Consider the following 8,492-nt stretch of genomic DNA (forward strand, 5'->3'; position numbering starts at 1 on the left):
ACTTTCTCTTAAGTAAAGGATCTCGATACTTCTTTCAACACTGCAAAGGACCCCTTATGTGTTTAATGTGCATGTCCCACTGAAATAACCTGAACTTGACTCTACTCTTTAACAATACATTTGCACGTTCTGTATTTCTCAATTGTTTTGGCAGCGAAATGTCAGGAAATCATCTCAAAATGCTGTTTTGTTTTCTTAACATTCTAGCCCATTTTACTCTACTTGCTGTGAAATGGAAACTGTCAAGATTAGTGTATATCTACTACTATTTATGAACTCTTATGTTTGTGACTGGGAGACAAACAGCACATCCTGAAAACAATAAACCAAAAAAACAAATAAACTAAATATTCTCTTACATTTCCCACCTCCTTATTGTTACCCCCACATTGCGATTTATACATACCAGACACAACTGAGCAAGTGTTGAACATTGGACAATACCAGCACAGTAGGTAAACGTTTGTTTGTAGCCTTTATTTAACCAGGTAAAATCCCATTGAGATCAAACGATCTCTTTTTCAAGGGAGACCTGCAGCAAGTTGGTTACACATGAAAACATAAATACAACAGAAAACAAAAAGGACATCATACAACATAATTACAGGGGTACAATTTACAAACCTATCAACATTGACAGGTACCAAGATTATCAAATTGCATTGCATCTAGCCATGCTTTAATATGTTGCAGGGGAACCAAGATGCTCAGTTTCAGTTCTTTTTGCAGAGTGTTCCAAGCTAGAGGAGCTCGCATAAAAGTGAAATGAATATAATTGTTTCTAGTAGAGTCACCTTTTTAACATGGAAGTTGTAATGGGCTTACTTGAAAGTATTGAACAACAAAACAATATATTTAAAAAAAATGTTTTTAAATGTGGTTATTTTTTAAATAAAAACACATTTGTAAATGTAATTTAACACAAAAGTAGTGACCCTGGGCGTAGGCTTACAGCATCATAACCAAAGCATGTCACATGAAGAACCGGTTTGTAATTGAAGTTACAAGCAAACATTGCAAGGAAAAGGGCAGACAGGAAAATGAAACCTAAGTGTAGTTTTGATTTCCCATAAGCCCAACTTGATTTTCTGGTTGCACCTGCAGTGTTAGTTGAGTACCGCACACCAAGCTCGTAGAAACAGCCTGTGCACTTTGTACTACACTTATCTGCGACAGATGCAGGAATTGTCATTCAGTTTCCTGTTTTCTATTACCTTAGGCTACAATAAGTCATCATCATGAACTCTCTAAACCAATAGTATGAGGAGAAGGTGTGTCCCTGCATCGACCTCATCAACTCTCTTCGCTCTCTGGGTGTAGAGGAGGACTTGGCTCTGCCTGCTATCGCCGTCATTGGAGACCAAAGCTCGGGGAAGAGCTCCGTGCTGGAGGCACTGTCAGGGGTAGCTCTACCAAGAGGAAGTGGTAAGTTAAATAAATAAAAAACACTTTGCTTCTGACTTAATAGCTAGAAATAACTCATCCCACAACACATACATTAACATTAGCGGTGGGTCAATTAAATGATTCATTGAAAACAAAAAGCATTGTGATAACAATTATTAGACATTAAAGGTCCCCTATTATACTGTTTGTCATCAATATATTATAGGTCTCAGATATATACAAAACATGTCTCTGAAGTGTTTGGCTCGAAATACCAAACAGATCATGCATTGTAGCATCCCATAAACCCCTCTGTTTCAGCCCTGTTTCAAAAGTGTTGATTCTCATCTTTTATTTTAGATGAAAATAAGGAGCCACTCCCCACGCCCCTCTGCGAGATATTTGGTTAAAAAGAACACAATGGTGCTCTAGGAGGAGATTCAGGTGATAAGGTGGGTGGGTGTTACCTTGGTTGGTTATTGGCTAATGGTTACACAAGCCAAAAAATCGTTATGACATCATAAAGTGGCCAACATTTTCAGACAGGTTTTTATATTACATTACATTACATTATATAGATGGTGTGAATCTTTTTTCCTGAAACCTTCAGAATCTCTTTACACAGAGGGGACACATGTTTATGCATAAAATACATGAAAAAGTGGAATTTGCATAATAGGTGACCTTTAACTATTTACCCATCGATGAGGCCTAACTATCCACCAAATACAAAATGACACAATTAAATAAACAAAGAGTCTAACAAATAACCAAATACCATCCTCACTCTCCTCACACAACCTCTAAATCATTCTCTCTCACTATTACTACATTATATCTCAATCGCAAATTGTTATTTGCAGGGAACTTAATGATACTAATAATATACAAGTTATACCAGCTGAAAGGGAGAAAGTGTGGAGTTGAATCTAAACCTTTGAATCTTGAGTTCCCTTTTATTCAAAGAGTTCCTTTTGACAAGATTAAATTATTAGAGATCCAACTATTTATTTGAAAGGATTTCTACTGTGGGCTTCTTTTATAATTTCCCCGAGAACTCCTGGATTTAACTTGTTCTTCCCTGTCTCTGTATTCACTTTACGTTAATTCAGGCATTGTGACAAGATGTCCTCTCGAACTGAAGATGAAGAGAAGGAAAGAAGGAGAGGGGTGGTACGGGAAGATAAGCTACCAGGACTTTGAAGAAGAGCTAAAAGACCTTGCAGGTGTGGAGAAGAAGATTAGAGAAGGTACAGTATACACTGTTTTACTATCAATGTCACTATCCAAGCCAAGTATTGATGAAGATTGAAGGCAGTTTTATTTTCAGTAATAATCACATCCATCCTTAGATATGATTATACATCGTGTCTTCTCTCTTCAGCTCAGAATAAAATAGCCGGGCCCGGGTCTGAGATCAGTCATGAACTCATCAGTCTGGAGATCGCCTCTCCTGATGTTCCCGACCTGACGCTCATTGACCTGCCCGGCATCACCAGGGTGGCTGTGAACGGACAAAAAGGAAACATTGAAAATCAGGTATGCTGGAGTCTAGCATACCTGGGATGTATGGTATGGTCTAGCAGCTAGTCCCTACTCGAGTCCCTACTCAAGTCTCTACTCTATGTCCTGTGCCGTTGGGGGTCCCGCCGACTACTGTTCTGCCGGGGGTCCTGCCAACCCCATGTCCTGTTCCGTTGGGGGTCCCGCCGACTACTGTTCTGCCGGGGGTCCTGCCAACCCCATGTCCTGTCCCGTTGGGGGTTCCGCCGACTACTGTTTCTGCCGGGGGTCCTGCCAACCCCATGTCCTGTGCTGTTGGGGGTCCCGCCGACACCTGCTCTGCCGGGTTTCCTGCCAACACCATATCCTGTCCTGTTGGGGGTCCCGCCGACATGTGCTACGCCGAGGGTCCTGCCGACCACCAGCCCTTGTTTCATCGGGAACACCTGTCCCGGCAACACCGGTGATTATCCCGCTGACACCTGTTCCGCCGGAGGTCCCGCCAAAATCTTGTCCTGTCCTGTTTGGGGTCCCGTCAACACCAGCCCATGTTCCGTCCAGGGTCCCGTCTACGCCTGACCCACCAGGGGTTCCACCAGCTCCTGCTCTCAATCCCAGTGCTCTGGCGATCCAGCTGACACTGGAGGGGTCCCATCGCGGCCTACGCCGTCTTCCTGTCCGTCCTCCGGAGCTGTCCCGGCGCTGCCTTCCTGCCCGTCCTCCGGAGCTGTCCTGTCGCCGCCTTCTTGCCCGTCCTTGTGCCCGGCCCCCTGAGTTCCCCAGCCGCTGCCCTCGAGCCCGGCCCCCTGACTTCTCCAGCCGCGGCCTTCGCCCTCGAGCCCGGCCCCCTGACTTTCCCAGCCGCTGCCTTCTCCCTCGAGTCCGCCCCCCTAATTTACCCCGACGAGGCCTTCACCCCTGTCTTCGACCCCCATGAGTTTCCCTGCCGTGGACTTCACTGCTCTGTTGCTATTCCCCCGGGCCGTCCTCACGAGTCCCCCTTCTTGGCCTCTACCTTGCCCCCGGGCCGTCCGCCTGAGTCCCCCTTCTCGGCCTCTGCTTTGCCCCCGGGCCGTCCGCCCGAGTCCCCCTTCTCGGCCTCTGCTTTGCCCCGGGATGTCCGTCCGAGCCTGCTTCACTTACCCTGACATATCTGAGACCTATAACATATTGATGAAAAACAGTATAATAGGGACCTTTAATAACTAGCCTTCTTTTATATCTAAACTTGTCATATTTCAGAGAGTGACAGCATTTACACAGGATGCCATCAGTCTCGCAACAGGGGAGGAACTAACATTTGGAGGCAGGCCAAACATCTTTTCCATTCTCAGGAAAGAGTTTGCTGCATGGAAAGTTGTCATAGAGGACTCTGGGGTAACATGTAAGTGCCTTATCAAGTTGGTCAGTATTACACTTGTAATGTTCCCATACTCCATATTGTAGACCTTTTAATAATTGAAAGTTAAAGATTTCTTTTTACTTTTATAATATTTTCAAAATATATATAGTTCTATATTTGCTCCTTTTTTACAACGTACTTCCTCTGACTACGTTTATGTATGCAGAATTATACACCAAAGCAAATTCCTTGTGTAAACCTGCATGGCAATAAACCTGTTCCTGATTCTACAAAGCTGTTAATTAATATATATCAAGTAAATCATTAAGCAAGATAATAAAACATTGCCATCTCCTTCTCACTTTATGAAGAGACTTATAAAGTGTAATTATGTCTTTCTTTCACATATTCATCTGTATTGCAGTCCACAGGAACATTGAGAGGAGGTGAATCAGTATGAACAAAAGTACCGTGGAAGAGAGTTGCCGGGCTTCATCAACTACAAGACGTTTGAGGACATGGTCAAAGAGCAGATCAAACGGCTGGAAGAGCCTGCTGTACTGAAACTCAAGGGAGTAACAGGCATGTGTTATGATACTACAATTATTGCAGACCATCTGAAAATGTGAGACCTTTGAGTTATTTTAAATTGATCTTGTATTGTCTGGATTTAAAAAAATTAATCTGAAATTGTGAAGAAGGAGCTGTTAGAGTTGGCGCAGAGCAGCCTCGTTGGACTTCCCAACCTCATCAGAACAGCCCAGGTATCAAATGAATTGCAACATTTGCTACTGTACTGTATTGTTGAATATTAACTGACAAATGTGTATGTCCTTCAGATGAAGATCGAAGCCATCACAAAGGAGAAGGAGGCTGCTGCAGAGTCCATGCTGAGGACTCAGTTTAAGATGGAGATGATTGTTTACACCCAGGACAGCACATACAGCAAGAAGTTAGGCAAGAGGAAGAGGGAAGAAGAACAGCCTGCTGCGCCAACCTTTGGTGCACAAACGAGTACTGCTGCGTCACCCTTTGGTGCACAAACGAGTACTGTTGTGCCATCCTTTGGTTCACAAACGAATACGTTCGGCATCAGTACTGTGTACAGCAGTAACAGTGGGGCCACCCTTAAAGAGATGCTCAAACACCTTAAATCCTATTACCAAGTAAGTGATATCCAGTGTTGAGAAGTACTCAGATCCTTTACTTAAGTAAGTAAGTAAAAAAGTATTAGCATCAAAATATACTTAAAGTGCAAAAAGTAAAAGTACTCATACTGCAGAATGTCCCATTTCAGAGTAATATAAAGAAGTATTATCAGCTAATTGTACTTCAAGTATCAAAATTAAAAGTTATTATTGCAGGTTCCTTTCGACATTATTATATTTTGTTTACTATATTATCCTGTTTTTATACATGTGAGAGCAATATAGAATTGGTCAATGTGGAGTAATTCAGATATGTGTAATACTGTGTAGATTAGTAGTACAGTACTGCATTATACCATATCAGCATATTATGTGTTTTGATATATGAGTGTATACGAGTGTTAAAATACATGTATTGGAGTAAAAAGCTCAATATTTGCCTCTGAAATGTAGCAGAGTAGAAGAATAAAGTAGCATTAAGTAGAGTACAAATATGTCTAAATCTAAATGTACTAGTTACTTTTCACCACTGGTGTTATCTACATGCAGTAATTTTTATTGTTCTGCCTCGCAAATGTAATACACCAAATATTGCACCTACTATATAAAGATGGAAAAGAAAAACAGCATGCATTTGAATCTGTACCCCCCAATTAAATGCACACTTATTTGTTCATTGTTTTGAAGATGGCTTTTAAACATTGTGTTATATCTACTTGTTTCTTCTCCAAACTAAAGATTGCTGGCCAGCGTTTGGCTGACCAGATCCCGCTGGTGATCCGCTACCATGTGATGCAGGAGTCTGCCCTCCAGCTGCACAGGGAGATGCTGCAGATGCTTCAGGACAAGGAGAAAACCGAGTGCTTGCTTCAAGAGGACTTTTCAATGGAAAATAGGAGAAGACAACTTCAGAAACGCCTGAAGCGCATGTCAGGGGCCCGTGTTCTGTTGAATGACTTCAGCATGAACATATACAACTTCAACACAACCCAAGTAAAGCGCAAACCTTAAAATCAGATTCCTGATGGAAGAAGTTAGTTGGGTTTTCACATTCATCACATTTCTTTTCTTTTGCAGATTTGTGATATTATTAGTCACTTAAGCTAGAACAGCAAGTAAAATAAAGAGTGGCTATTGATAAGTGATCCAATGTAATATTCTTATTCATTATTTGCCTTTTAATTAATTTTGTTCATAAATATTATGACTTGTTATTCTTCTTCATATTATATATCACTTCTATGTTTACTCTTATGTTCTTGTTGAACTTGTGTGAACTCTTATCTGTACTGTACTTTGTTTCTCTCTTAATCTGTGGCAGCTTTAACACCTGAATATCCCTATGGTCACCAATAAAGGTCTATTTTATCTTGTCTCATTTTCATTCAACTTTCGTATTGCCTGAATGTCATGCCACAGATACAGTAGTCTACATAAGGTCCAAAAATATTAAAATAACTGGCATGTTTGTTATAGTGATCTTTTTCTTTTTTAGTAGTACAACTGCATGAAATTGCTTCACTGACATTGCTGTATGTCATAAAGAAAAGAACAGTTGTCATTTATAAGATTACAAATAATGTCTTATTTAGACTGAAGTGTCACCAGAAGACATTTGACCTGTTGCCTTGTTGTCCGCACAAACAGGGATTGTCTGTCAAATGTACAGTTTGAACTTTGCCGATGTTTTCTATGTTACCAGATAAACAAAAAATGTTTGAGAAAATAGACACCTCTGTCATTCTCTTGTAGCTAATACATCAGAATCAGAATCAGAATACCTTTATTAGTGATAAACACAATACACACCAACTGTCAATTATTGTTTATATCTTTATCAAACAAGAACAATGTATACAAATAAGTTCATCTCTATTAGAGAAGAGATGATTTATGCCAGATTTAGCTATTAGCTAATTTCCATTTGCAGACATAAAACATGAAATAATCTCTATTACACTATCAATTATACAGACGGATCAGATACAGACCACTACAATGTAAATACCAGCATGTGTCAATACAATTACAATATTACAATTAATTTACATTAAAAACTCAATTTACAGTCAAGTTGATGCTGACGAGATGAGCTGCTCAATATCAATTTTTTTTTACTACTGGAAAAGAGCGAAAGTCACATTTTAACCTCAGCCAGAACCATATTCTAAGGCCACTAATTGTAAATATGTCATTCACGTAATACGTCAAACAATTACATAGGCTTTTATTTTGAAAGTACTGTTTGTCGTTTTAACTGACACTAATTTAAAAGTATACATACTGCTGTCATATCCACCTGCAGTCATATCTAGAACCTGAAATGAACTCAGGACCGTGTGCAGTCTACTGAGTGACCAGCAGGGGGCGACAACACGCATTTAGACACTGAACCATTCACAACAGGAAGTCCTCAGCATCAGCTTTAGAGCAGATATCAGTCTCATGCAAAAAGCCAGCTCCCATACTGCTGTGGTCACCTTGTACCTCTCACTTCATTGCCAGTAGACAATGTTGATCATTTCCAATATTTTAGTTGTTTTTTAGTGGCGTGCATATCAAACGCATGATATGCTAATATGGTATAATACAGTACTGTACTTCTAATCTACAAAGTATTTCAACTATCCAAATTTGGTCCATATTCACACCGGAGTACTTTTCACCGTACTTTTCGCGTTTAGTTCCGTTAGTACCCCTCATGTCGCGTTCACACCAAAAAGAGTAGGCCTACTTAATCTCGGGAACTTTTACCCCCATTTTTAGTGCCTGCTGAGAGATTGTACTTTCCTTTGGGAAAAAAGTGCCCCAGTTCTGATTGGCTGGGCGAATTGCAAACCGCGCCCCGTAAAACTCTGAAATGTTTTGTAAAGCCGCCATTTTATTTGCTCGCTACAAAAACCCAGCGCACCAACGGAGAGTAGTTTGTTTTGAAAGCAGTTATGGCAAGCATCAATATATAATCGAAGCGGTGGAGTGATGAGGAGGTGTCGGCGCTTCTGGAAATCTACGCCGAGGACGCGACCCAGGGAATGCTACTGAAGCCAGTTCAGTAGCTTTCACTCGACCTGGGAATCGTGCACAGCGCCACGGCATACCGGCTAAAAATAAAG

General features: G+C 41.0%; 1 pseudogene; it reads left to right on the forward strand.

Annotated features, from left to right (window-relative positions):
* The first annotated feature begins 1,124 nt into the window (after positions 1 to 1,124).
* LOC117475335 lies at positions 1,125 to 6,752 on the forward strand (annotated as a pseudogene).
* The last annotated feature ends 1,740 nt before the right edge of the window (positions 6,753 to 8,492 follow it).

This window comes from Trematomus bernacchii, unplaced genomic scaffold (assembly GCF_902827165.1).
Source record: "Trematomus bernacchii unplaced genomic scaffold, fTreBer1.1, whole genome shotgun sequence".
Lineage (NCBI taxonomy): Eukaryota > Metazoa > Chordata > Actinopteri > Perciformes > Nototheniidae > Trematomus > Trematomus bernacchii.